The following is a 24,162-nucleotide window of genomic DNA, read 5'->3' as shown; positions in this document are numbered from 1 at the left end:
TAATTACATTGAGGGTTTTAGTAACCTCATAAGCCACAAGAACGAAATACCAAAAAAGAATTTTTTTTCAACTGCCAGCATCAAAGTTTCATTTGCTGATTCTATTTTTGCAGCATTGATGGAAGTAATCCAGTTAGGTTGACATTTTTATAGAGGATGTTTTAATGTTCAAATAAGCCGTGTGATTTCACCATCTTTATTTTCTTTATGGAAAAGGGTTTTTTTCTTCTGTAATGATTTGAACTATGAAATGAAAATGTGTCTTGTGGGTTGGATTATGGCTCCAGAAGATACATTTTAGTTGATAGAAAAGTCTTTGCCATAACCACAGTTGATGTTTACAGATACACACCCCTTCTAATTTTTAATGCTGTTGCTGTATTTTTTAGTGAATCTAATCACAGAAAATGTGTCAAATGGAAATGGAAACTTGGTCTCAAACATATGCTTGGGTTTCTGTTAGCAGGAAACAAATGTCCAAATGTGATTGCAGACAAGATCACATACGTGCTCACACATGCACTCAACGTTTGGATCCAACTGGGAACCTGGTGACACGCGGACACTTAGAGCCAGATACTAAGCATATGTGGAAATTCGGTGTGATCACAACAGCAGAATGCTACAATATTTTTTCATTCAATCTGATGCTGGAAGAGAAGCCAAATGACAGCAAATCATAAAACAAATGTCATTCTCTTCTCGGAGCATGATGTTTGAATAATGGAGAAAGAAATAGATCAATTTGTTTCAGTGTGACTTTCTTGTCATTGGCAAATTGATAGATACACTTCTGCTCTTCAAGAGAAAGTAGGCTGACAAACCTTTCATGGTTGAGATATGTGAGATAAAATTGCTTATATCTGATGTTTCTCTCCTGTAGGACAAAATATATCTATCACACGCCAAAAAATATATAGTATCTGCAAATTCATATAGTTCAATATGACAGAATAATATTTATTATGTTCCTTTTTTCCTCAAGATTTCTTTCTGTGTTTTCTAAAAAGATGGCAATTTTAATCATGTAAAAAGGGCATAACTTTAAAGATGTGGCATCTTATTTGGCATAACTTAAAGGTTTAAGTAACTTTAAACCTTACTGATACACATATCTTGTGTGGGAGTCAAACTTTTTTCTAGTTTTATTGAGATATAATTAACATACAGCACTGTAAAAGTTTAAGGTGTACACAGAATAATGATTTGACTTGCATACATCATGAAATGATTACCACATTAAGATTAATGAACATATGTCAGCTCATATAGATACAAACTAAAGGAAAAAGAAAAACACTTTTTTCTTGTGATGAAAACTCTTAGGATTTACTCTCTTAACAGTGCTCATATATAATATACAGCAGTGCTAATTATATTTACCATGTTGTACATTACGTCCCTGGTGCTTATGTATCTTATAACTGGCAGTGCGTGCCTTGTGACCACCTTCTTCACCATACAAAGACGTTACATTATCAGTGACCCTCCCCAACCCTGTACATTTCGTGCCTGTGACTCATCTATTTTGTAAGTGGAAGTTTGTACCTCTTAATCCCCCTCACCTATTTCATTCATCGCCCCAGCCCCCTACCCTCTGGCCACCACCTGTTTGTTCTCAGTATCTATGATTCTGTTTCAGTTTTGTTATGTTTGTTCATTTGTTCTGTTTTTGTTCATTTGCTTTACAGATTCCACATATAAGTGAAATCAGGGTATTTGTCTTCCTCTGTCTGACATATTCCACTTAGCATAATACCCTCTAGGTTCACCCATGTTGTCTCAAATGGCAGGACTGCTTTTTTATGACTGAGTAATATTCCATTGTCTACAGATCCCACATCTTTTTAATCTATTCATCTATCAATGGGCAGTTAGATTGCTTCCATATCTTGGCTGTTGTGAATAACGCTGCAATGAACGTAGGGGTGCATATATCTTTTCAAGTTAGTGTTTTTGTTTTCTTTGAACAAATACCCAGAATTGGAGTTTCTGGATCATATATATGGTTGTTCTATTTTTAGTTTTTTGAGGAACCTTCATATCATTTTCCATAGTGGCTGCACCAATTTAAATGCCCACCAACAGTGCAGGAGGGTCCCCTTTTTCTACATCCTTGCCAACATTTGTTATTTGTGTTCTTTTTGATGACAGTTATTCTGACAGGTGTGAGGTGATATCTCATTGTGGTTTTGATTTGTGTTTCCCTGATGATTATTGATGTTGAGCATCTTTTCATATGCCTATTGTCTATCTGTATGTGTTCTTTGGAAAAAATGTCTGTTCAGGTTCACTGCCTGTTTTTAATCAGGTTGTTTGTTTTTTTTGATGTTGAGTTGTATGAGTTCTTTGTATATTTTTGGATATTAACCCCGTATCAGACCTATTGTTTGTAAATATTTTCTCCCATTCAGTAAGTGGCCTTTTTGTTTTGTTGATAGTTTCCTTGGCCATGAAAAAGCTTTATAGTTTAATGTAGTCCCATTTGTTTATTTTTGCTTTTGTTTTCTTTTCCTGAGGAGACAGATCCAAAAGAATACTGCTAAGACCGATGTCAAAGAGCGTACTGCCTATGTTTTCTTCTAGGAATTTTATGGTTTCAGGTCTTACGTTTAAGTCTTTAATCCACTTTGAGTCTATTCTTGTATATGGTGTGAGAAAGTAGTCCAGTTTGATTCTTTTGCATGTAGCTGTCCAGTTTTCCCAACACCATTTATTGAAGAAGCTGTCTTTTCCCCATTGTGTACTTTTGCCTCCTTTGTCATAGATTAATTGACCATATAAGTGTGGGTTTATTTCTCAGCTGTCTGTTCTCTTTCATTGATCTATGTGTTTATTTTTGTGCCAGTACCATGCTATGTTGATTACTGTAGCTTTGTAGTATGATTTTAAATCCAGCTTTGTTCTTCTTTCTCATGGATTATTTTGGCTCTATGTGTTCTTTTGTGTTTCCATACAAATTTTAGAACTATTTGTTCTAGTTCTGTGAAAAATGCTATTGGTATTTTGATAGGGATTGCATTGAATCTGTAGATTGTCTTGTATAGTATGGTCATTTTAACAGTATTAATTCTTCCAATCTGTGAGCATGGAATATCTTTCCATCTGTTTGTTTTGTCTTTAATTGCTTTCATTAATATCTTATAGTTTTCCAAGTGTAAGTCTTTTACCTCCTTGGTCAGATTTATTCCCAGGTAGTTTATTATTTTTGATGCAATCATAAATGGGATTGCTTTCTTAATTTCTCTTTCTGGTAGTTCATTGTTAGTGTATAGAAGCACAACAGATTTCTGTATTAATTTTGTATCCTGCAACTTTACTGAATTCATTTATTAGTTCTAATAGTTTTTTTGGTGGTCTTTAGGATTTTCTGTATATGGTATCACATCATCTGCAAACAGTGACAGTATTGCTTCTTCCTTTCCAATTTGGATTTCTTTATTTTTTTCTTGTCTGATTGCTGTGGCTAGGACTTCCAATATCATGTTGAATAAAAGTGGCAAGAATGGTCATCCTTGTCTTCTTCCTGAATTTAGAGGAAAGGCTTTCAGCTCTTCACTGTCGAATATGATGTTGGCTATAGGTTTGTCGTATATGGTCTTTATTACGTTGAGGTATGTTCCCTCTCTACTCACTTTATTTTTTAATTAAAAAAAAATTTTTAACAAGTGCTTTCATTTATTTATTTATTTTTATTTTGGCCATGCAGCACGGCTTGCGGGATCTCAGTTCCCCAACCAGCAATTGAACCCAGACCATGACAGTGAAAGCGCCAAATCCTAACGACTACACCATCAGGGAACTCCCTCTACCCACTTTATTAAGAGTTTTTGTCATAAATGGATGTTGAGTTTTGTCAAAAGCTTTTTCTGCCTCTACTGATAGTTTTTTCAATATATTTTTATCCATGAATTCCCATATGAGAGCCAAGGTTAGAATAGTTTTTCATCACTAGCAAGTTTCACCAAAAATGAGAATTAGAATTCTTTCAGAATCCTTTGAGACCTTTGGCTAATGGGCAAAACGTAATCCCAGGGAAGAGTAAACAGGAGCCAAATGATAACTCCTTGAAAAAATTCTCTTATACCATGTTAGAAAGTTACAGGTAGATGAAATGTCCTGTAGGTTCATGGAATGGAAATGCCTTAGAATTATTCAGCCCAACAGTTCTCTGCTATCCAGTGAGAGGGTCCAGATCCACATGGGTAGGTTGCTATAAGCAGTGAGGTATGTTGTATGCAATTTTTGTCTAATGCTCAAAGTACTAAGGTTAGCAAATTATTTTATTCTTTTATAAATTAGAATATACTTGAAATTATCCTTCTCAAAATGCTGCACTAACTCAATAGCATTTCAAATTGGAAAGAAGTACTGTTTCAGATGGTGGGTCTAGTGTTACATACATATCCCTTGGAGATACTCCTGGGAATGAATCTTGGGTGAAAACATAGGGGTGATGTTTCCTAGCAGAAAAAATGTGTGCAATCAACAGATCTAGGCACCTCCTGCAGACTTTTCTATGATCAGCAGAGATTGCTGAATTCATAAGCAAAAAGTTGCTGGTGTGCATGGAATCAGCAAAGGGCCATAATCTTGAAAGACATTTCTCCAGGGCTTGGTGAGACCTGAGGAAAAGACTTACACCACCACTATCCATTTTTCGTAACTGGATGCTTAGAGAGCTCTCGGATTCTGTCTCCTTCCTAGGGAGAGAGCCCAACACCCACTGCCAAAGTTTGTTTTCTCTGAACTCAGTTTATCCAAAGTGGCCATGCTCCAGGAGTTGACCTTTTCTTTCTTTGGATGTGTTAATATCATGGATTAAGCTCTGTAGTTGGTCTCAATCCAATGGGTATTCCCATAAACCTAGGGAAGTGTTAATTAGTTCAATGTTTGCAGGAGTAACTTATTCCTTTATCTACAATTTGTTACTTGCAGGGGTGGGGACACTTCACCATTGTTCCCATCTACCAAGAAATTAAAATCTTAATCTGACTATAATTGTTATTGTTGTTGTTGCTGTTTTTTGCTGTACAATTATGATATCCCTCTATATTATTTAGTGGGGCAAATTTATGCCATATCTCATTCTCATGATCTTCATTTTATGTACCCCCTTTTGACACTTATGATTTCTATAAATTTATAATCTTAACAGCTGTAAACTATTCTATTCTATAGAAGATGTGACCATTCCAATTTTTTTTTCTTTTACAATGCAGGAAAATCCTATTAAAGATGACACCAAAACCCTATAAATCACCCTCATAAGTTGAAGAATCCCAAGTGAAATACCAGCAAATTCGATCTAGCAAACCTTAAAAATAATAACAAACCATAACCAAAAGAGTTTGTTCTTAAGAATACAAGAAATTTTACTATTAGATAAATCTGTTACTATAATTCATCTTATCAATAGGTTAAATGAGGAAAAAATTTTATTATCTCTGTAGATGCCCCCCAAAGTATTTGATTTAATATATGTTACTGATGAAAACTCTTAATGAAACAGATATAGAAGGTTAACTATATAAAATTATAAAGATTATTTGAAACAAAGGTTAAATATTTGTATTTAATATTTAATATTTCATTTAATCTTTGTACTTAGTTTTAAAATTCTGTACATATTTTCATTAAAATGAGAAGCAAGAAAATTTATTATTTCTTCAAAAGTCTAGCAAATATAATAATACGGAATAAAATTAGGTAAAGTGATCCGAAAGGGGATGTTAAACAAATCCCTATTTGTCTGTATTAAAAATTTAAGAGAATCAACTGAAATTTGAAAAGCTATTAGAACTATCAAAAGTTCAGTATGGTAACTATTTAGAAAATAAATACAGAAAAATACAATGTACTTACTTGCCATAATCAATTTAAAAACTAAGGAAGAAACCATATATCACAGTAGCAACTCTAAAACAGAAAGTAGCTAGAAATAAATATAGAAAGAAATTTATTAGACTATCTTGAAAAAATTATAAAATAATTTAGAAGATGAGATTCAACAGAGAAATGTTCTATACTCCTTGACAAAAAGAATCAATATTTTAGAAATTAAATTCTCCCCAAAGTAATCCAACAATTTAATGCAACTGAAGTCAGAGTCACTGAGGGATTTGTTCAGTAATATGACAAAATGATTTTTAAATTTATGTTGAATAAAATAAAAAGCAAAAATAGCCAATAAGCCATTTAAATATCAGTGTTCCCAAAGGTTAAGGACAGTTGTTTTAAAAGAGAAGAACTGATCAAGTTTCTACATAAAATATAAAAATGTATACAATGAAAAAAATCACCAACAAAATTAGAAGATTATAAGTGTGATGGGAAAACATCTGCAAGACAAGATTTCTTTAATATACAAAGCAGTCTTACAAATATGAAGGAAAGAGACAAGCATTCCTATAGAATCTGCAAGATCAAGGGCCGGCAAGCCTATACTGTAAAGGACAGATAGTAAATATTTTTGGCTTTGCAGGCACCATAGTCTCTTTTGCAACTACTCAGCATTGCCCTTGTAGCACAAAAGGAGCCATAGACAGTGCATAAAAAAGTAGGCATGGGGCTTCCCTGGTGGCGCAGTGGTTGAGAGTCCGCCTGCCAATGCAGGGGACACGGGTTTGTGCCCCGGTCCGGGAAGATCCCACATGCCGCGGAGCGGCTGGGCCCATGAGCCATGGCCGCTGAGCCTGCGCGTCCGGAGCCTGTGCCTCGCAACGGGAGAGGCCACAGCAGTGAGAGGCCCGTGTACCGCAAAAAAAAAAAAAAAAAAAAAAAGTAGGCATGACTGTGTTCTAATAAAACTTTATTTACAATAACAGGAAGTGGGATAAAGTTGGCCCATGGACAGTAGTGTGTCAACTACTTCAGTAGACCTTCTGTAACTTGTTTACTGCTGTATTCTAGATACATCTAGAAGTGAGTATGGTATACGCAAGATACTCAACAAACACATGGTGAATGAATAGAAAGAGGACAACCCGCCAAGAAGAAATTAAAATCAACAGTAAAATATATAAAATTGTCCAAACGCACATAATGAAAGAAAGGCAAATTAAAATTATGGCATAATATTTTCTTACACTCAGGTTCACAAGGTTGGTCTGTTTCTTTAGTGATTATTATTAAGTTTGGTAAGAATATAGCCTCTGCATATCCTCATGTGCTGCTGGTAGGCTTTTTCACTCTTTATCTTTAGTTACATACACAGGGAAAAGTGTAGAAGATATAGAAGGGTATCTGAATATTCACACTCCCTAGATCACCAGTTCTCAAATTATTTGATCTCATTTTTTAAAATTATTGAGAACCACAAAGAACTTTTGTTTATTAATGTTTATAATGTTTACCACATTTAGAAATTAAAAGAAATATTTAAAATATTTAATTCATTTAAAATAGCAATAATAAACTATGTGTAAACATAAATAACATTTTTATGACAATAACTGCAGTTTTCAAAGCCAAAAAAATTAAAAGAAAGAAAGAAAACAGTATTGAGAAGAGTGACATTGTTTTACACTTTTGTAAATCTCTTTAATAACTGGCTTAAAAGAAGTCAACTAGATCTTCATATCTGCTTTTGAATTCATTCTGTTGTGGTATTTTGTTGTTGTTGTTGAAGTGTATGAAGAAAATCAATCCTCAAACAATTATGTAGTTGGAAAAGGGAAGTGTATTTTAATAGCCTTTTCTGATAACTGAAAATTCTACTTTGATATTACACCAGAATTCAACAAATGGTATTGATAGTTTCTGAAAGTGTAGTTGCAGTGTGGAATCTGAAACCATGTCACTGAACTTTTCAGACTCTGTGACATTAAATCCATTCATTAATTGTGCACTTTGAGTGGATCTTTCACTCATGCATGATTTTGTAACATCATGCATTGACCATTTGTAAAATATTGGTTCACCGAGTAGTGTAGATCTTCCTGATGTGGACAAGTTTCTTTTTCTTTTTAATTTTTTTCCTTGGAGTATAGTTGCTTTATTTTTATTTTTAAAAGATTTAAATTTATTTATTTTTGGCTGTGTTGGGTTTTCGTTGCTGCGCGCAGGCTTTCTGTAGTTGCAGTGAACAGGGGCTACTCTTCGTTGCGGTGCGTGGGCTTCTCATTGTGGTGGCTTCTCGTTGCGGAGCACGGGCTCTAGGCATGCGGGCTTCAGTAATTGTGGCACACAGGCTCAGTAGTTGTGGCGCACGGGCTTAGTTGTTCCGCAGCATGTGGGATCTTCCCGGAGCAGGGCTCAAACTCGTGTCCCCTGCATTGGCACGCGGATTCTTATCCACTGGGCCACCGGGGAAGTCCCTGGACACATTTCATTATACAATATTTAAGATTCTGTTATTACACCTCCACTGCTCTCAGAAAAGTCTTTAACGATTAGGCATCTGCCAAGCCCACAGTGGTAGATATGAGTTTTCAAAAATTCTAATTTTCATTTGCCAGCTCTAATTTGGTCATGGGCAACAACCACTGCCAGCTGTTTTCTTTGAAGTGACAGACTCTTCACCCAAGTCTGAATAAACACGATTGGTCTCTCACTCATCCTTTCAAGAAAAATGATGTTCTGTGGAGAAAGCAGGTAGTTCAGTTCACCATTCAGACCATCACACAAGTAATTTTCCCAGAGACAACAATCATACATGGAACAGAAGTGCTATAGGCATATTTTGTCACTCGGTATTATTTTAAAAGCATTCAAGTGTTGGGATTTAATTAAAGTAAACGTTAATGCTTCAACAAGGACATGTTTGAGTGAACCTGTCTTGTCTCATTTTGTCTGGTGTTTCTGCAAGCACATGTTGTGAAGAATGCAGTCCCCTACTCACCTGGTTTGTGCTGTCACCACAGTTTTATTCAGCATTGACTGTGCACCATCAGTGCAAATGTCAACACAGGGGAAGAGACAAATCATGTCTTAGTATTATTATGAAAATTATTTTTACCTCAGGGACATCCTGCAGTAGACTTGGGGCCGCCAGAGGTCCTCAGACCCCCTTTGAGAACTGTGCCCCAGATTTGACAAATGTTAACATTTTACCTTGTTTGCGTCAAACCTGTTTATTAATAAAATAAACTATTATAGATCCAGATAAAATCCCTACACCTCTTCCCCAGTGTTCTTTTCCAGAGATCAACCACTGTGTTGAGGTTAGTGTACACTTTCTGCACAAGGTTTTGTACTTCACCTATGTGTTTAAACACAACAGTGTATTTTTGTGATTCTTTTAAATTTTATTTTTATTTTGTGATTCTTTTTTAAATAACTTCATTCTGTATGTATGCTTTTATCAAGATTTGTTCATTCAGTATTATGCCATTTTGTTTTTGAGAGAGGTCTCTGTTGATGTAATCTAGTTCATATGTTTTACCTGCTCTGTTATTTTTATCTCTTTGTTCCTGTGTTGATGGATACTTAGAGTATTCCCAGCTTTTACTATTATGAATATTCCCTTAAACAAGAGTCACTTTAGGTTGTATGCCATGACGTGGAATTTCCAGATGTAAAAGTGTGCACATAGTCAGTTTTCCATTTCTATATGGCTAAGTTTTCTCCAGCATGGCTTTACCAATTTACAGCCTAATGTAGTTCTTAACTGGTCCTCTCTATCCAAGAGCAATTTGGCAATGCTTGTCAAACACGTCAAGAGAAGACATAATTTTTGAACCAGAAATTTCAGTTCTAAGAATTGGCCATTAGAAACAAAGGTGTTTTTTTTTTCCCCACAGAGTTGCTTATTGTGTTAGTTGTAGAGAGGAAAATCTGGACAACAGCTTCTAGATGTTTAATAATAGGTGATTAGTTACGTATATTGTAATATCTTTTCATTGACTATTATTTTATATCCTAATTTTGTTTAATGTTATTTTATATAATTATATTTATCAAAATGGGTGATAGGAGTACAGTTAATTTTTCTTTTCTTTTTTTGTGTGTGTATATTTGTGTTTTTGAGGAAACGTGTTATTACAGAAAGGAAGGAAGGAAAGAAGGAAAGGAGGGAGGGAGGGATGGAGGAAGGAAGGATGGATGGGAGGGCTGGCAGACCGTAGGTTAGAGAATAGATCTTGAAACCTCATCCCAAACTAAGTGTCAGGTCAGGCCAAAAAAGTAGAACATTTCCCAAACTTGACACTGCATTGTTGACATTTGAGAGCTTGTTGCAACCGTCAGGGATTTTCATTCGGTGGGACTGAGGATCAAAGGGACTGAAATACATAGACCTCACACCTTAAGAAATACTAATTCAGACACTAACTCATTTGATCACATGAACCTGTAGTCATGAAAAATAAGGAGTCTTGTCATTTTCGATATTCAGCAGGCAAAAGAGATGAACAGCTTCTGGGGACAGTTCTGGGGGGGCCTCTCTTCCCAGAGGCCTGGAGCTGAAGGCTGGAGCCTTGGTCACCACATCCTGAAAGCCTGCCCCAGCCTTTGCTTTCTCCTCGGTTCTGGCAGCCTGCCCTGAGGCAGACAAGGTCAAGCCTGCAGGTGGCGGCCCCAGGTGTCCATCCTCGGTTCTCTCCCATCCCTCCTTCCTTTGTTCTCTGGCACCTGGGTCGCTTTCTCTGTTGACCAGAGCTTCCCAACTTTGAGCATCAGAATCTTGTCAAGATACATATTCCTGGCCTCCAACCCCAGAGCTTCAGATTCCATAGGCCTGGGGTGGGGCCCAGGAATATGAATTTGTAATAAGCTTCCAAGTGATATTGAAGCTGCTGGCCCTGGGGTGCACCGAGGTCAAGCCAGTCAGGGACTCAGGCTGAACAATCGAATGTTAGTCACTAGAATTCCTATCAGATGCCATTTAGAAATGCAGATGTGGATTGAGATTGACACATAGACACTCTTGATACTATGTATAAAATAGATAACTCATGAGAACCTACTGTATGGCATAGGGAACTCTACTCAATGCTCTGTGGTGACCTAAATGGGAAGGAAATCCAAAAGAGAGGGGATGTATGTATATGTATAGCTGACGCACTTTGCTGTACAGTAGAAACTAACACAATATTGTAAAGCAGCTATACTCCAATAAAAATTTTTTTTAAAAATTAAAAAAGAAATGCAGACGTGGATGCAGTAGTAGTAACAGCATTACTAGTGGTGGTGGTAATAACTAGAAGAAAAATAGCAACTGTGTTAATAGTAAGATTAATAAAGAAATAAAAATAACTAAGAACCATTTTTCTTCCCATGTTTTGACAAAAGTCTTGAACATGGTGTTGCCGGAACAGAGACGAGATTTCCAATGCAAAAGATGTTATGAAATCACGAATTTCAGAAATGTCTCTTTAAGTGGATGTTACATTTTCAGTGAAAGCAAGGTCTTGAAAAACATACCAGACCTTATGATCCAGAAAAAGCTATTTCTTTTCCTCCTGCAGGGTATTATTTATCTTTGGCTAATAGATTCAGCCAAGCCATTTTTATAGCCTCACATGTTATCAAAAGAAAGTGTTTTTATTGCTCAATCTGACTACCCCCTTTCTTAACCTATTGCATTAATCCTGCCTTTGGAAGCCAAGTATAAACTGAAGTCTAGATAAAAGGGATTTTCTTTTAAACCCCATTTGTATTTTTCCTTTTTGTGTTAAATTATGAATACGGTAATTGGCAGTTAATGAGACGTAAGTGCTGTAGCCTCAGACACTTTGGGTTACTCACGTCTCTGTACCATTTTCCTCTGGCCCTCATTTTCCAAACACCAGACCTATAATTATGCCAAAATTTATCCAAGCCAGAAGATATTTTGTTTTTCCTTTTTGCTACCTACAGACCATAAAGTTATGGAAAGCAGACATGCAAAACTAATTTTAACCCCCAGTGAAAATTCTGAGGGGCAGCTCAATAAGATATAATTAAAGGTGTATGAATCATAGATGTCAGAGATACTGAGACATACAGAAAGCATCTGATTCAGCTGTTTGGCTGAATGTATCAACCCCATTTTGCAGATGAATTAGCCAAGGCTTCAAAAAAAATAAAATATAGGTGAAGCTGGGAATTTGAACCGGAGGTCTGTCTGACCCTAAAACTTGTGCCTTGTCGAGGGGGGTTAGCAGCTATTTTTTGCCTCTCTGAAGAGTGTTTTTTTTTTTTTTTGATTGCACCCTACCTTGAACTCTTTTTTTCATAAGCTCTAAAGCTCCGTTTATAGTTGATTTGTGCAGTATCTTTCAATGACCATGCCCTTGCACCAGATATTTTGATATACTAAATTTACACATACACCTGAGTGAGGAAGACACGGGCATTCTGTTTTGTGTAAAAAAAAAAAAAAGTCCAGGTCTCATGTTTATGTTGAAAATGTCAATCTTTGTTTCCACTCAAGTGCTGATCTTTCTAAAAATGTCCCTGACATTGAAGGACATCCAAAAGGCAGTAACTTATTAGAACCTTGGGTTCAGATTACAAATGCATCTGGCTAGCTCTGTGTTAGAGTTCAAATTACCTCAGAATTATTTTAAATATTTGTACAGGAACACTGATTAGTTTCCTAACGTGTTGCCTCATAACCACCCACTAATAACCACCTTGGTCTCCAATTGCTAACTGCAAGGGCTCCAGTGAGCTCTCGGCAAAGCTAATTGCTTCAATGTTTGGAGCTGTCCTATGATGTCTTGACTCTAGGACTTGAAAGCATTGATTCAGAAAAGGAATTTGAAAACTGACTTTATTCTTTGCACAGAAGAGTTGAAAAGGAAGTTCTGATGAGGTAATGTCCTTCCCTCCCCACCCCTTTTTTTGTAGTTACTATTTCCTGATGATGTACATTTAAACTGGAGACCAGTAGCATGATGTAGGGAAGAGAGTGACCCTGTAGGAGTTAGGGTAGCTGGGATTTAGTTCTTGCTCTTTCAGCTCATGACCTTAGACAAGGCATGGGTTTGGGTGTTGGTTTCCATAAATGAGAAAGTGACACAGGCCATTGCAAAGCTGTGCGTTTAGCTAAGAGAAGCTAAACCAGCACGCAGACAACAGATCCAGGGATGGTTAGGCAGACCCCCGCCTCCCTTCTTTCTTACCTTTTGGCAGGACTGGCTTCATGGGCTGCAACCCGGGCAGTGACGCCGGGCCCGCACTCTGCAGGGCTCCGTGCCTGGTCCCGAGCTTTACTGTCACTGTCTTTAAAGTCTTACTAAGTTTTGAACAAGGGCCCTGCATTTTCATTTTGCTCTGGACCAGACAAATCATGTCTCTGGTCCTGCCTTTCAGTAATACATTTCTTGCCAGTGTGTCTACCAGCCGCAAAAAGGTGTCAAGACCTCAAATTTGCCACCTTTGCCACCATTGTATCATTTGGGTAGACTGGGAGAGTAAAATATTGGCAAAAATATACATGTGGATTTTTTGGGTTCTTTTCAGTGATCTGAGTTTGTGTGTGTGGGGGGTGTTTGTTTTTCTAAATTTTTTAAAAATTAAAAAAAATTTATGGAAGAGTCGATTTACAATGTTTCAGGTGTACAGCAAAGTAATTCATATATATATATATATACTTTTTAGGATTCTTTTCTATTATAGGTTATACCAAGATATTGAGTATAGTTCCCTGTGCTATACAGTAGGTCCTTGTTGTTTATTCATTTTACATGTAATAGTGTGTATGATCTGAGTTTTGTTTTGCAAGATAAGAATTTATTTTCTATAGAGAGGACGCAATGCTGAATAACTTGGGGTGACTTCTTCAGCATCAGTAACATATATATAGTAACAGAATGAGCCCCAAACTGTCTGGTTCCTTCAGTGACCTCGGCTGAAAGTGGGTACATGTTTAATTTCATAATACACATTACTCTGCTCACAGGAACAATCTAGCTGTTTAGTATGCTGAAAAATAATTGTTCGTGCATGGTCATGTTAAAATTTAGAACTCTGACTCGTACAACTTTAATGATAAAATTGTAATAACTGATTTTAATACAATTTCTGATTTTTTGTACCCTGAAGTCTATTCTGCGTTGTTATTATGTGGCTTTGGCTTCATAGTTAATGAAATGCATTTAACCCTTTGTGTTCATGGGGTCCTGATCTGAGTTTTTGATTGTCTACATTTTCCTTCTTCCTTGTCCTAGCTCAATCCCATGTTAAAAAAAAAAAGAGAAAAGAAAAGAGTTAATTACTGATATTTACCACTAAGTATTTTCAGTCTCTCTCCCCAACATCATTCTCACTGGAGCCATGTAATCAACTGTAGTACAATGTAGAGGACCCTTGACAGACTGGAGAGGAGGCTTCTTTTCCACCAGCAGCAGCTTTGCTCTGACCAAGTGAGCTTCTCTCCCCATTGAGGCTAGAACAGCCGCCTTGGATAGGAAGAGGTCAATTCTATGTGAAAGCACATACATACATTCTTGCTGTATGCGCTAAAATGCACATTCACGTGGGGCCGGCTTGACTGTACACGTTAACACTGATAAAACTGACTATGTGATTGCGAGGAAATATGCTTTCTTGGTTATTCATTATTGCATGCCAGAGATGAAAGAGCAAAAGAGACAGAGGGAAGTGCTTCTAGGTACCCGCTGGATGTGGTTTGACATTAGGTGTCTGCTTTCAGAAGCTTGGAGGAGGTCTCTAAGCAACTAAACAGCCAATTGACATATTATATCCCCAATAATAAATGGCTTTGATGGACCACTCCAGAGTGTGTTAGTTCGAAGCATTGAAAATGCCAAACAATCCTCAAACACTTCTTTTTTCTTTTATAAATGCCGTGTTCAGAAACTTCCAAAAGGCTGTCTTTTTGCCCTCAGTCCACAAAGTTTTATTCTATTTACTTAAAACTTGGTAGTAGCTGACTTCTAATTATATTAACAATATCTGACTGTTTTTAAGTATTTAGTCTTTTCCCTTCATAAAACTGAATTTAAGTGACCGTTTCTATGTTCTAATTGCTGCCCTGACTTCTGACTTAGAGATTGGAAGGTGTGTCATCTTTTTTTCTTTAAATCACATAAACTGGTGTTTTGAGTCACAACCATGCTTAAAAACAGGAAAGGAAGAATTGGTCGGTTTTTAAAGGGAATGCAGGTGGTCACTCAACAACGTTTTCTATCTGGTATTGATAACCAGCAAAGCAATAGTCCCAGCTTCCGTTTTTGGGTCCCTTGTATCCTATGCATTGAATTGTTCCCACAGTGAATCAATAGTTTTGAAAGTGTGGGATTTTAGATGAAAAGAACTAAAGTAAAACTCCTCAAGTAATCAGGTAAATGTTTGGTTCCATGCATTTTATTTCAGAATGAATAAACCTTTTGAGCACTACTTTACAAAGATTCCAAAGTAAGAGCCATGGAAGCCGAAACATACGGTTACTTGTGAAGTGAGAAGAAGTCAGAAGTTCAGGTATCCTCCCAGTGGGAGCATAATGTTTCTCCTCTGTGACCTCCAGGAGGGGAGGTCACCTACTCAGCTTCTTCTCATACGTGTTGGTCTCTTCTGTGCAGTGATCTTAAAGGTCTCTGGGTCCTGCCCACAGAGATTCTGATGTAATTGGTCCAGAGTGTAGTCCGGGCGTTGGGATTTGAGAAGTTCCCCCTCCGGTGACTTTAAGAAGCTGAGAACCAAGGTCTAGAATGAGGAGTTTTTAAAATATACAATTAAATATATTAAGTATATAATTAAATATATATAAACATATTAATATATATAATGAACAGCCTTATTGAGATATAATCACATACTATACTCTTCACCCATTTAAAGTGTACAATTCAATGGCTTTTAATATATTCACAGAGTTGTACGACCATCACCTCCACCAGTTTTACATTTCCATCATTCCCCACCCCAGAAAAATCCATTAGCAGTCACTCCTCATTTCTTCCCCACCTCCACCCCAGCCATAGGCTAGGCAACCACTAACCTGCTTTCTGTCTCTGTAGATTTGCCTATTCTGGACATTTCACATAAATGGAATCATATAATATGTGGCCTTTTGTGAATGACTTCTTTCATTTAGCATAATGCTTACAAGATTCATACAAATTATACCATGTACAACAGATGAATGGATAAAGAAGATGTGGCACATTTGTACAATGGAATATTACTCAGCCATAAAAAGGAATGAAATTGAGTCATTTGTAGTGAGGTGGATGGACCTAGAGTCTGTCCTACAGAGTGAAGTAAGTCAGAAACAGAAAAACAAATACCGTACGCTAACACATATATATGGAATCTAAAAAAAAAAAAAATTGGTTCTGAAGAACCTAGGGGCCCGACAGGAATAAAGACACAGACGTAGAGAATGGACTTGAGCACACAGGGAGGGGGAAGGGTAAGCTGGGACGAAGTGACAGAGTGGCATGGACATATATACACTACCAAATGTAAAATAGATAGCTAGTGGGAAGCAGCCGCATAGCACAGGGAGATCAGCTCGGTGCTTTGTGACCACCTAGAGGGGTGGGTTAGGGAGGGTGGGAGGGAGACGCAAGAGGGAGGAGATATGGGGATATATGTATACGTAGAGCTGATTCACTTTTGTTATAAAGCAGAAACTAACACACCATTGTAAAGCAATTATGCTCCAATAAAGATGTTAAAAAAATTCAAAAAAAATTATACCATGTATCATTATCTCACTCCTTTTTATTGCGGAATAATATTCCATTGCATGGACATACCACATCTTTTTTATCCATTCACCATTTTGTGGATATTTGGGTTGTCCTATATTTTGGCTGTTATGAATAATGCTGCTACAAACCTTTCTGTACATGTTTTTACATGCACGTATATTTTCATTTCTCTTGGGTATATATTTAGGAGTAGAAAGTACTGGGGTTTACGGTAACTTTATGTTTAACTTTTAAGGAACTGTTAGACTGTTTTCCAAAGCAGCTGCACCGTTTTCTGTTCCCATCAGCAGTGCATGAGGGTTCCAGTTTCTCCACATCCTCTCTGACACTTATGATGATAGCCAAGAATGGCCAGTTTCTGCATACACAATTCAAACACACATCATTAGGAAATGGGTATGAAATAGTATCTCTTTGTAATTTTGGTTTGTGTTTCCCTCATGGCTAATGATGTTGAGCATCTTTTCATGGGCTTATTATCCATTTGTATATCTTTGAAGAAATGTCTGTTTAGATCCTTGGCCCATTTTCTAATTGAGTTACTTGTTTTCTCATTATTGAGTTGTAAAAGTTCTTTATATAGTCTAGATACAAGTTCCTTATAAGAACTATGATCTGCAAATATTTGGCTTATCTTTTCACTTTCTTGAAGGACACCACTGAAGCACAAAAGTTTTTCATTTTGTTGAAGTCACTTTATTTTTGCTCTGTTGCTTGGGCTTTTGGTGTTCTATCCAAAAAGGTTTTGCATATCCCCCAGGTAATAAAGAATTTTCTCCTATACTTTCTTCTAAGAGTTTTACAGTTTTAGCTTTTCCATTTAGGTCTGTAATTCACTTTGATTCATTTTTCTGTATGGTGTGAGGAAGGGGTCCAACTTCATTCTTTGGATGTGGCTTTCCTGGAATGAGTTTTTGAAATAGCCTCCTCACTGATGGTCAGTGAACATCTTGCTGAAAATCAGCTGTGTGATGAGCTTCACAGCACATGGGACATCTTTACGAGAAATGAATCACCAGAGAGTTCCAGCTTTTTTCCGCTCTACCCCAGTGAGCCCATACACCAGGTGAAAGCCTAAAGGCACACCTGGACTACCAGAGAACACTTGTACCCAGTCTCTGGACTGAGGGCTCCCTACTGGGGGGGGGCCACTTAGGAATTAAGGGAAGAGTAATATCAATCATGAAAGGCCTCTGAAGGAGTTGAGTGCACTCTTCTGCACTGTTCCACACAAACCCACTTAAACTACAGTGTGTGACCTCTAGGTCAGGAAGTGCCTGGCTGGATACTATGGTACTATTTGAGGATGCTTCATTGCCTTGTGCTCTTTCCTGTTTGAATGAAAGAAGGACCCTTCCTGATAATAGTGAGTCAGAAATGATTTCCAGGAGGGTTATGAAAATGTCTTACCTGAAAATGCTTAAGAAAAGAGTAGATAGGGAAATTCCCTGGTGGTCCAGTGGTTAGGACTTGGTGCTTTCACCGCGGTAGCCTGGGTTCAATCCCTGGTCAGGGAACTAAGATCCTGCAAGCTGCGTAGCATGGCCAAAAAAAAAAAAAGAAAAGAAAAGAGTAGATAAACCATCCCTCCAGAAGGCCCTTGAATGAAATATTGTCCAAAGTAGAGGGGAGTATCACCCATCCCCAAAGTTCCGTGCTGCTAGGCGGGTGACAGGTAGGAATAAGAACAATTCCACCAACAAATAGGGAAACCACGGACAGTCAAGCCACTAGACTGTGAACCCAAGTTTAGGAATGTGTCAAGTTCCTTCTGTCTCTTCAGCTCCACAAGTATTGATTCTTGGGCACAGAGGTTCATCTTCTACAAACAGCCTCTCTGTGCTTGTTTAGGAAGGGAACATACATGACAAGAGTCTTACTTCGTACTTACTGCTAAGCTTTAGGTGGGCACATTAATGTGTGCTTTGGGGGACTGTGTTAAAACTTCCATCGCTTCCCATAAATTCCCCTGGGAAATCCCATTTTATCCCAAGAAGGCAGCAAGGATTCACATAGACCTGGGTCCAAATTACACAATCTGGGTCATTTTCAGTGAGCTATTTAAATTCTTTGAGCCTCATTCTCCTCTTCAAATTATAGGAATATAAAAAAATATTTATTCATGGTCATCACTGGATAAACTGAGATAACAAATGTAAAATCCCTGGCCCAAGTTGTGAGTTATATATATTTTATTCCTTTCTCCCTTTCAGTACCAAAGAGAGGGTGGGCCCTCAGTTTCAAAACTCACATTTTGGGCCTTCAATCCAAAGAATTACCTTTAGTGAAAATGGAAGTTGGATTTATGCTTGGACACGTCAGATCCCTCTCCTTTATCATTCTGTTCCTTCAGTGGTCTTAAAGCCCTTGGCAGGCTATAGGACCTCACTTCATGAGGTCTTCCTGCCACCCTAAGAGAAACACTACTACTGTCCATGACTTTGGTGACCCATCTGCATTCCAGAGAACCACCCAGTGGTTTAAAACAGCAGGTATTTATTTTCTTTGGTCTGAATATGTGAAGATGAAATGCAACTGCCTTTTTTCAGAAAAGCTTTCTTGGTCTATGTCATTTGGTTAGGTTAAGTGCTGGGATGTATTATGACCTTGTCTGTGTACTAACCTTCACCCAGTGACCCCGGAGATTGTTTATGCAGATATTTTTTGGCCACAAAGCTGAAACTAAGCCTGAGTTTCTCTAAGATGCTTTTTTGGGGGGTTCATTGTTCAGCAGGAATATTTGTTTGTCGGTAAGAAGGAGCATTTATCATGGCAAGTGTGTGAGGCTCTGTACAGAAGAAATTACTCTAAGGAGACATGGGATCTGGCTTGGTTCTTCAAGTAACCTTGGGTGTTTAATCCTCTCAAACATTTCCATTGCCTCTGCGTGATATGGAGGTCCTGATCTTTTCTTCCATGGGCCTCCCTGTAATGTCCTAAAGGTCATCTGTAAGATACCAGGCCTGAAGGATTTCACTCCAAGAGCAACATACACATTCAAGTAGTGGTGTCTCTCTTATTTGTATTCCTGAACCAGAATTCAGTCCCGTTGGTCTCTGGAAAAAACTCAGACGTCTCTCTAATGACAATGTGTCAAAAATTGGGAACAATGAATTTAAGAACTAGGAATGAGTAAGCATCCGAAGAAACAGTAATTCAATAAGGAATTTGGCATTTATCTTCATTAGGCTACATTAGCATATATGTCCTTTTTAAAAACTCTGTGGATATAAGTAGAGATATTTTTAAAAAGTAGAATAAACTACTTATTTTTCAAATCAAGAGAAATCAGAGGTATATATAAATTCCCAGAAGTACATGTTCCAAACCTCTGAAAATCCTTTCTGGAATTTGGCCTGGTATATATAAATCTAGACGTGTGAGTACAAATGTTACTCATATAACTATATATGTGTCAAGACCAAACTATTTGATTTTGCAGTGCAGTCAGTTATAACTTAAGACATTTAAATGCACTCTCTGTTTCTACTGGAGTTCAGTGCATCCCCCTGAAAAATGTAGGACTTTGCTTTATAACAGGAGAAAAGCCACGGAGAGTTATTTGAGGATGATTTATAGTCGAATATAACTTTAACTTTTTTAGGTGGAGATATCCACTGTGTTACTTTAGATTAATTTTAGAATTTTCATCTGGAAAGCAAATTAATCAAAGCGTTAATAATTCAACAAAATGAAATACTACATATTTTTCCAAGACTTGGAAGAAATAAAATGGGGATTCTCAGTTTAAATAAAACCTTATGTGTGGTTGTAAGAATCAAATGAAAAGATGCACGTAAAAGCACTTTGGAAATGGCAACATACTCAAGCAGGGTACCAGGAGGGTTCTGAGAGCCTTGTGGTAAGGAGTCTGGCTTTGGAACCATGTGTCTCAATTCCAGCGTGACTGCTCATGTGTGAATTACTTAGTCTCTATGTGTCCCAGTCTCCACATCTGTAACATAGGGATCACAGTAATTCCCATCAGCACATGTAAAATTCTCAGGATAAAGCCTGGCATATAGAAAGTGCTCAACTAATGTTGGTAATGATAGTGATAATGAGGATGATGCAAATGTATTGGGGGAAAATGAGAGGACAAGAAGAAGTAGTATCTGTTTTTGAAAATGGGAGATAGACCAGCTGACCTCAACTGTTTATAAAGGAGTAAACAGGATACTAGAAGCAAATTAGGTTTGGAATTAGAACAGACAGGGATACCCAGTTCATAAATATATTCCAAGTTGAGATAATTGTCTTTCTTGGTACTGGTAGAAATATCATTAGCAGCATTTAAAATAGTTAAAACATGAAATATTTTGAGCAATCGTTGCACATTTACTATGGAGACACGAAGTTGCAGTTTCAAAACACAGGAAGGGGGACTTCCTTGGCGGTCCAGTGGTTAAGACTCCGTGCTTCCACTGCAGGGGGCACGGGTTCAATCCCTGGTTGGGGAACTAAAATCCCGCAAGCTGTGCGGCCAAAAAAAAAAAAAAAAGAAAGAAAAACGTAGTAAGGAATTATGAGATGATGACTTGGGATAATAAACCCTTTTATTGTCGCATATATGGGCTGACAGCCTTATTCAAGAATGGTAGGCAACACAGCCTGACTCCAAGGAGAGAGGGACATCTCTCTTTTCCAAAGCTGAACTCTAGTTATTCTTTATGCCTTTGACCATATTTTGCCCCCTATTTTCTAAAACAGTGGCTAAATATTCCCTACGGGAAAGCCAGAGCCACCTGGGCTTTACCTTCCCGTGTCTGTGACGCATGTCATAGCAGACATATAACATGGAGAGCGGCTGCATCAGTCTCCAAAGCAGCTTCCCAAGGCCAAGCAGCTCTGCGCACTCACCTGCCCCTCCCCTTGCTCCACTGCCGCCTCCGCCCGGCCGGACAACGCGCCTGGACTCCGCCTGGGACGCCCCGTCTCTCCTTGCTGCCGGGCTGCGTGAAACGGCCCCTGAACAGATTCAGCTCTGCTTCTCCACCAGCTGAGGGAAATGGCCTGCAGGGCTATCTCAGATCTGCCAGAATTATTCCAGCAATGCTTGGCAAGAGCCCAGGCTGTTAGTTCTTCATGCTAAAAATGGAGAATCGGGGCCCATATTCTTACTAGGATGGTCTTAATTCCAAGAGTTTAAAAATAATATATATATATACATTACATATATATATATGTATATATATATATACATATTACATATATATATGTAATATGTATATATATATGTATATATATATATATATATATATATATATATATATATATTCAAGGAAAGGATTGGGAAGCAGCTGGGCAGCCAGGCTGAGAGGCTGGATGAAAACATAGCAGCTGTGTTGGTCTTAAGCCCTAGCTGGCTGCCGTAACCCTTGATTTCTTTGAACTCTAGGCCCGAGGATTCGGGGCCATAAAACAGAGCTAACAAGTGCTGAACTATCTGATTTCTTATGAGTCATGAAGAGTAGAGTAGATTGTTAAGAAGTTTGCAAATGGATGTTATTGCAGAAATGCTTATAATAATAATAGGCTAATTATAGCACTTCCCCAGGTTCTGGGACTACTGTAAAGGGGAAGATAGCACACTCAAGACCCAGCACATCCATCAGAGAGCTGGCGGCGTATCTACCAAAGTAAATACTCTGTTATATATGGTGATATTTCATCTGCTGACCGGCGTAATAAGTCTTGCTGGACAGCAGCTTCAGTTTAAGATAAGCAAAGCAAGGCTGGGAGTATTTTAAAGCCCTTTATGCATAGGTATATATACCTAAAGTAGGTTTCAGCCAGAGAGTAGAGGGGGCATCTCATGCCTCTTGGTATCTTCCTGGTGCCTTATGATTAATAAAAGTCCTAGCGTTATGCCTGGCACACAGTAACTGACGGAGAAATCATGAGTTCTGTCCCTGCTCCCTAGCATTTTGTCATCAGCGGGAGACGGCTTGGCAGACGGGCCATGGGGAGAATTGAGTGCCAAGAGCACACAGTCTAAACAAAATCAGGGGGACTTCCCCGGCGGTCCAGTGGTTAAGACTTTGCCTTCCATCGCCAGGGGTGCGGGTTCGATCCCTGGTCAGGGAGCTAAGATCCCACATGCCACGAGGCCAAAAAACCAAAACATAAAACAGAAGCAATATTGTAACAAATTCAATAAAGACTTAAAAAAACAAACAAACATGTATTACGTTAAATAAATAAATAAACAAAATCAGTGGGTTTGGTAGACAGATGCAGCCTGGGGATGCTATCTCTAGTTCCTCCTTCCAACCAGATTGTCACCTCTGTGGCACACCTACGAAGACATTTTTGAACTGTCATTGGTTACCTTTTATTCAGTGAGAGCTACAAAAGTACCAGTAGACCCAACTGCGTCTCTTACGGACACTCTAAGACGGTGATCCCCTTTAGTGAGCACCGCTGAACAGAGTCCTACTTGTTGAGTAGTGCTTACTGCGGCAGCGAGTTTTAGAAACACCACCAAAAGCCTTGAATCCTCTCTCCGTTGAATGTATCTTTGGGGTTGTGTTGGTTGTTAAAACCCACCTTTTGGCAGAGAGTGGAGTGAGCCAGGAAAAGGGAGTTGAGGTAGGAAACGGGGTGTAGAAAGTTCCTTAGAAAAACCCTGGGCCCTGTGTTACACCTTGCATTTCATTAGAGAACCACGGGGTAGAAACAAAGCACGAATCTGGCTGAGAACCTGAAAGGCAAGTTTCAGCAAGAGCGAATTTTTAACAGCTTCAAAGAGAGGGGTAAAATGAAATTCTGACAACCTTAACTACACTTCTTTCTTAAAGCATTGCTATAACAATAAAAGGTGAAATGTCAACAGTCACGTACTATTCTGTCTAACAATAGTTGATAATTTCTCCTCCGTGGGAGCGCTTGCCCTTGTGTAGTTTCAACTCTGTATTTTGACTGGCTGCCCAAGGACAGCAATTACTTAAGCCCTTTACCTGCACTTGGGCAGCACAGCCAGGACCTGTTCGGCACTGCTGAGTCCTCCAGGGTTTTGCTCTTGGTGACTTCGGCCAAGCAAATGAGTCCTATGATATGGGCTACCTACTGCCTCTGCCTTTTAAACCACTCCAATTACCTGGATTCATCTCTGAGCCTTGGAACCACACTAATGGCCACGGCTTCGGAAAAGGAGAGCCCAACCTCTTTCTCTGTGTCCAGAAAACATCTTCCTGCATCCAAATGTCACACAGGGTCTCCCTCAGAATATACTAGAAGCGTAGGCTCTGCTCATGGTTAGCACAAGTGGTGAAGAGGGTCTTCTATTTAATCTTGTTTGCTTACCAAGCATGCTTGGAACAGCTGACCTATTCACCCACCTAGCACATCTGCTGGGGGAGACCTACCGAGATGGCTACCATACAGACCCAGCCAGCAGAAAGCTTACATTCTGTGGGAAAAGTCAGATGATAGGAGTTATTGAGGGAAACAGGCTGAGCAGGGAAGTAGCCTGCCTTGGAGTTAGAAACTGAAATATCAGAATCACAACTCCAGTGTCCTCAGGGCTGGGCAGCTCAAAGAAGTGAACGAAGGG

The 24,162-nt window shown here is 38.4% G+C and overlaps 1 protein-coding gene across 20 annotated transcripts in view; it reads left to right on the top strand.

Annotated features, from left to right (window-relative positions):
• The window catches only part of THRB (thyroid hormone receptor beta), a 397,985-nt gene that overhangs the window by 93,918 nt on the left and 279,905 nt on the right, over positions 1–24,162 (top strand). For 5 of the 20 annotated variants that reach the window (XM_089911223.1, XM_089911222.1, XM_089911219.1 and 2 more), the window contains exon 3: positions 15,265–15,369. The exons of the other annotated variants lie outside the window; for them this stretch is intronic. The gene's annotated coding sequence lies outside the window, so the exon portion shown is untranslated. The remainder of the gene's footprint in view (positions 1–15,264; positions 15,370–24,162) is intronic. 20 annotated transcript variants of the gene reach the window in all.

This window comes from Delphinapterus leucas, chromosome 4 (assembly GCF_059928025.1).
Source record: "Delphinapterus leucas isolate spDelLeu-1000000601 "Yukka" chromosome 4, BTC_Dleu_Yukka2, whole genome shotgun sequence".
Taxonomy (NCBI): domain Eukaryota; kingdom Metazoa; phylum Chordata; class Mammalia; order Artiodactyla; family Monodontidae; genus Delphinapterus; species Delphinapterus leucas.
The sequence above is the reverse complement of the archived record's forward strand: the minus strand, read 5'-3'. Positions and strand labels throughout refer to the sequence as shown.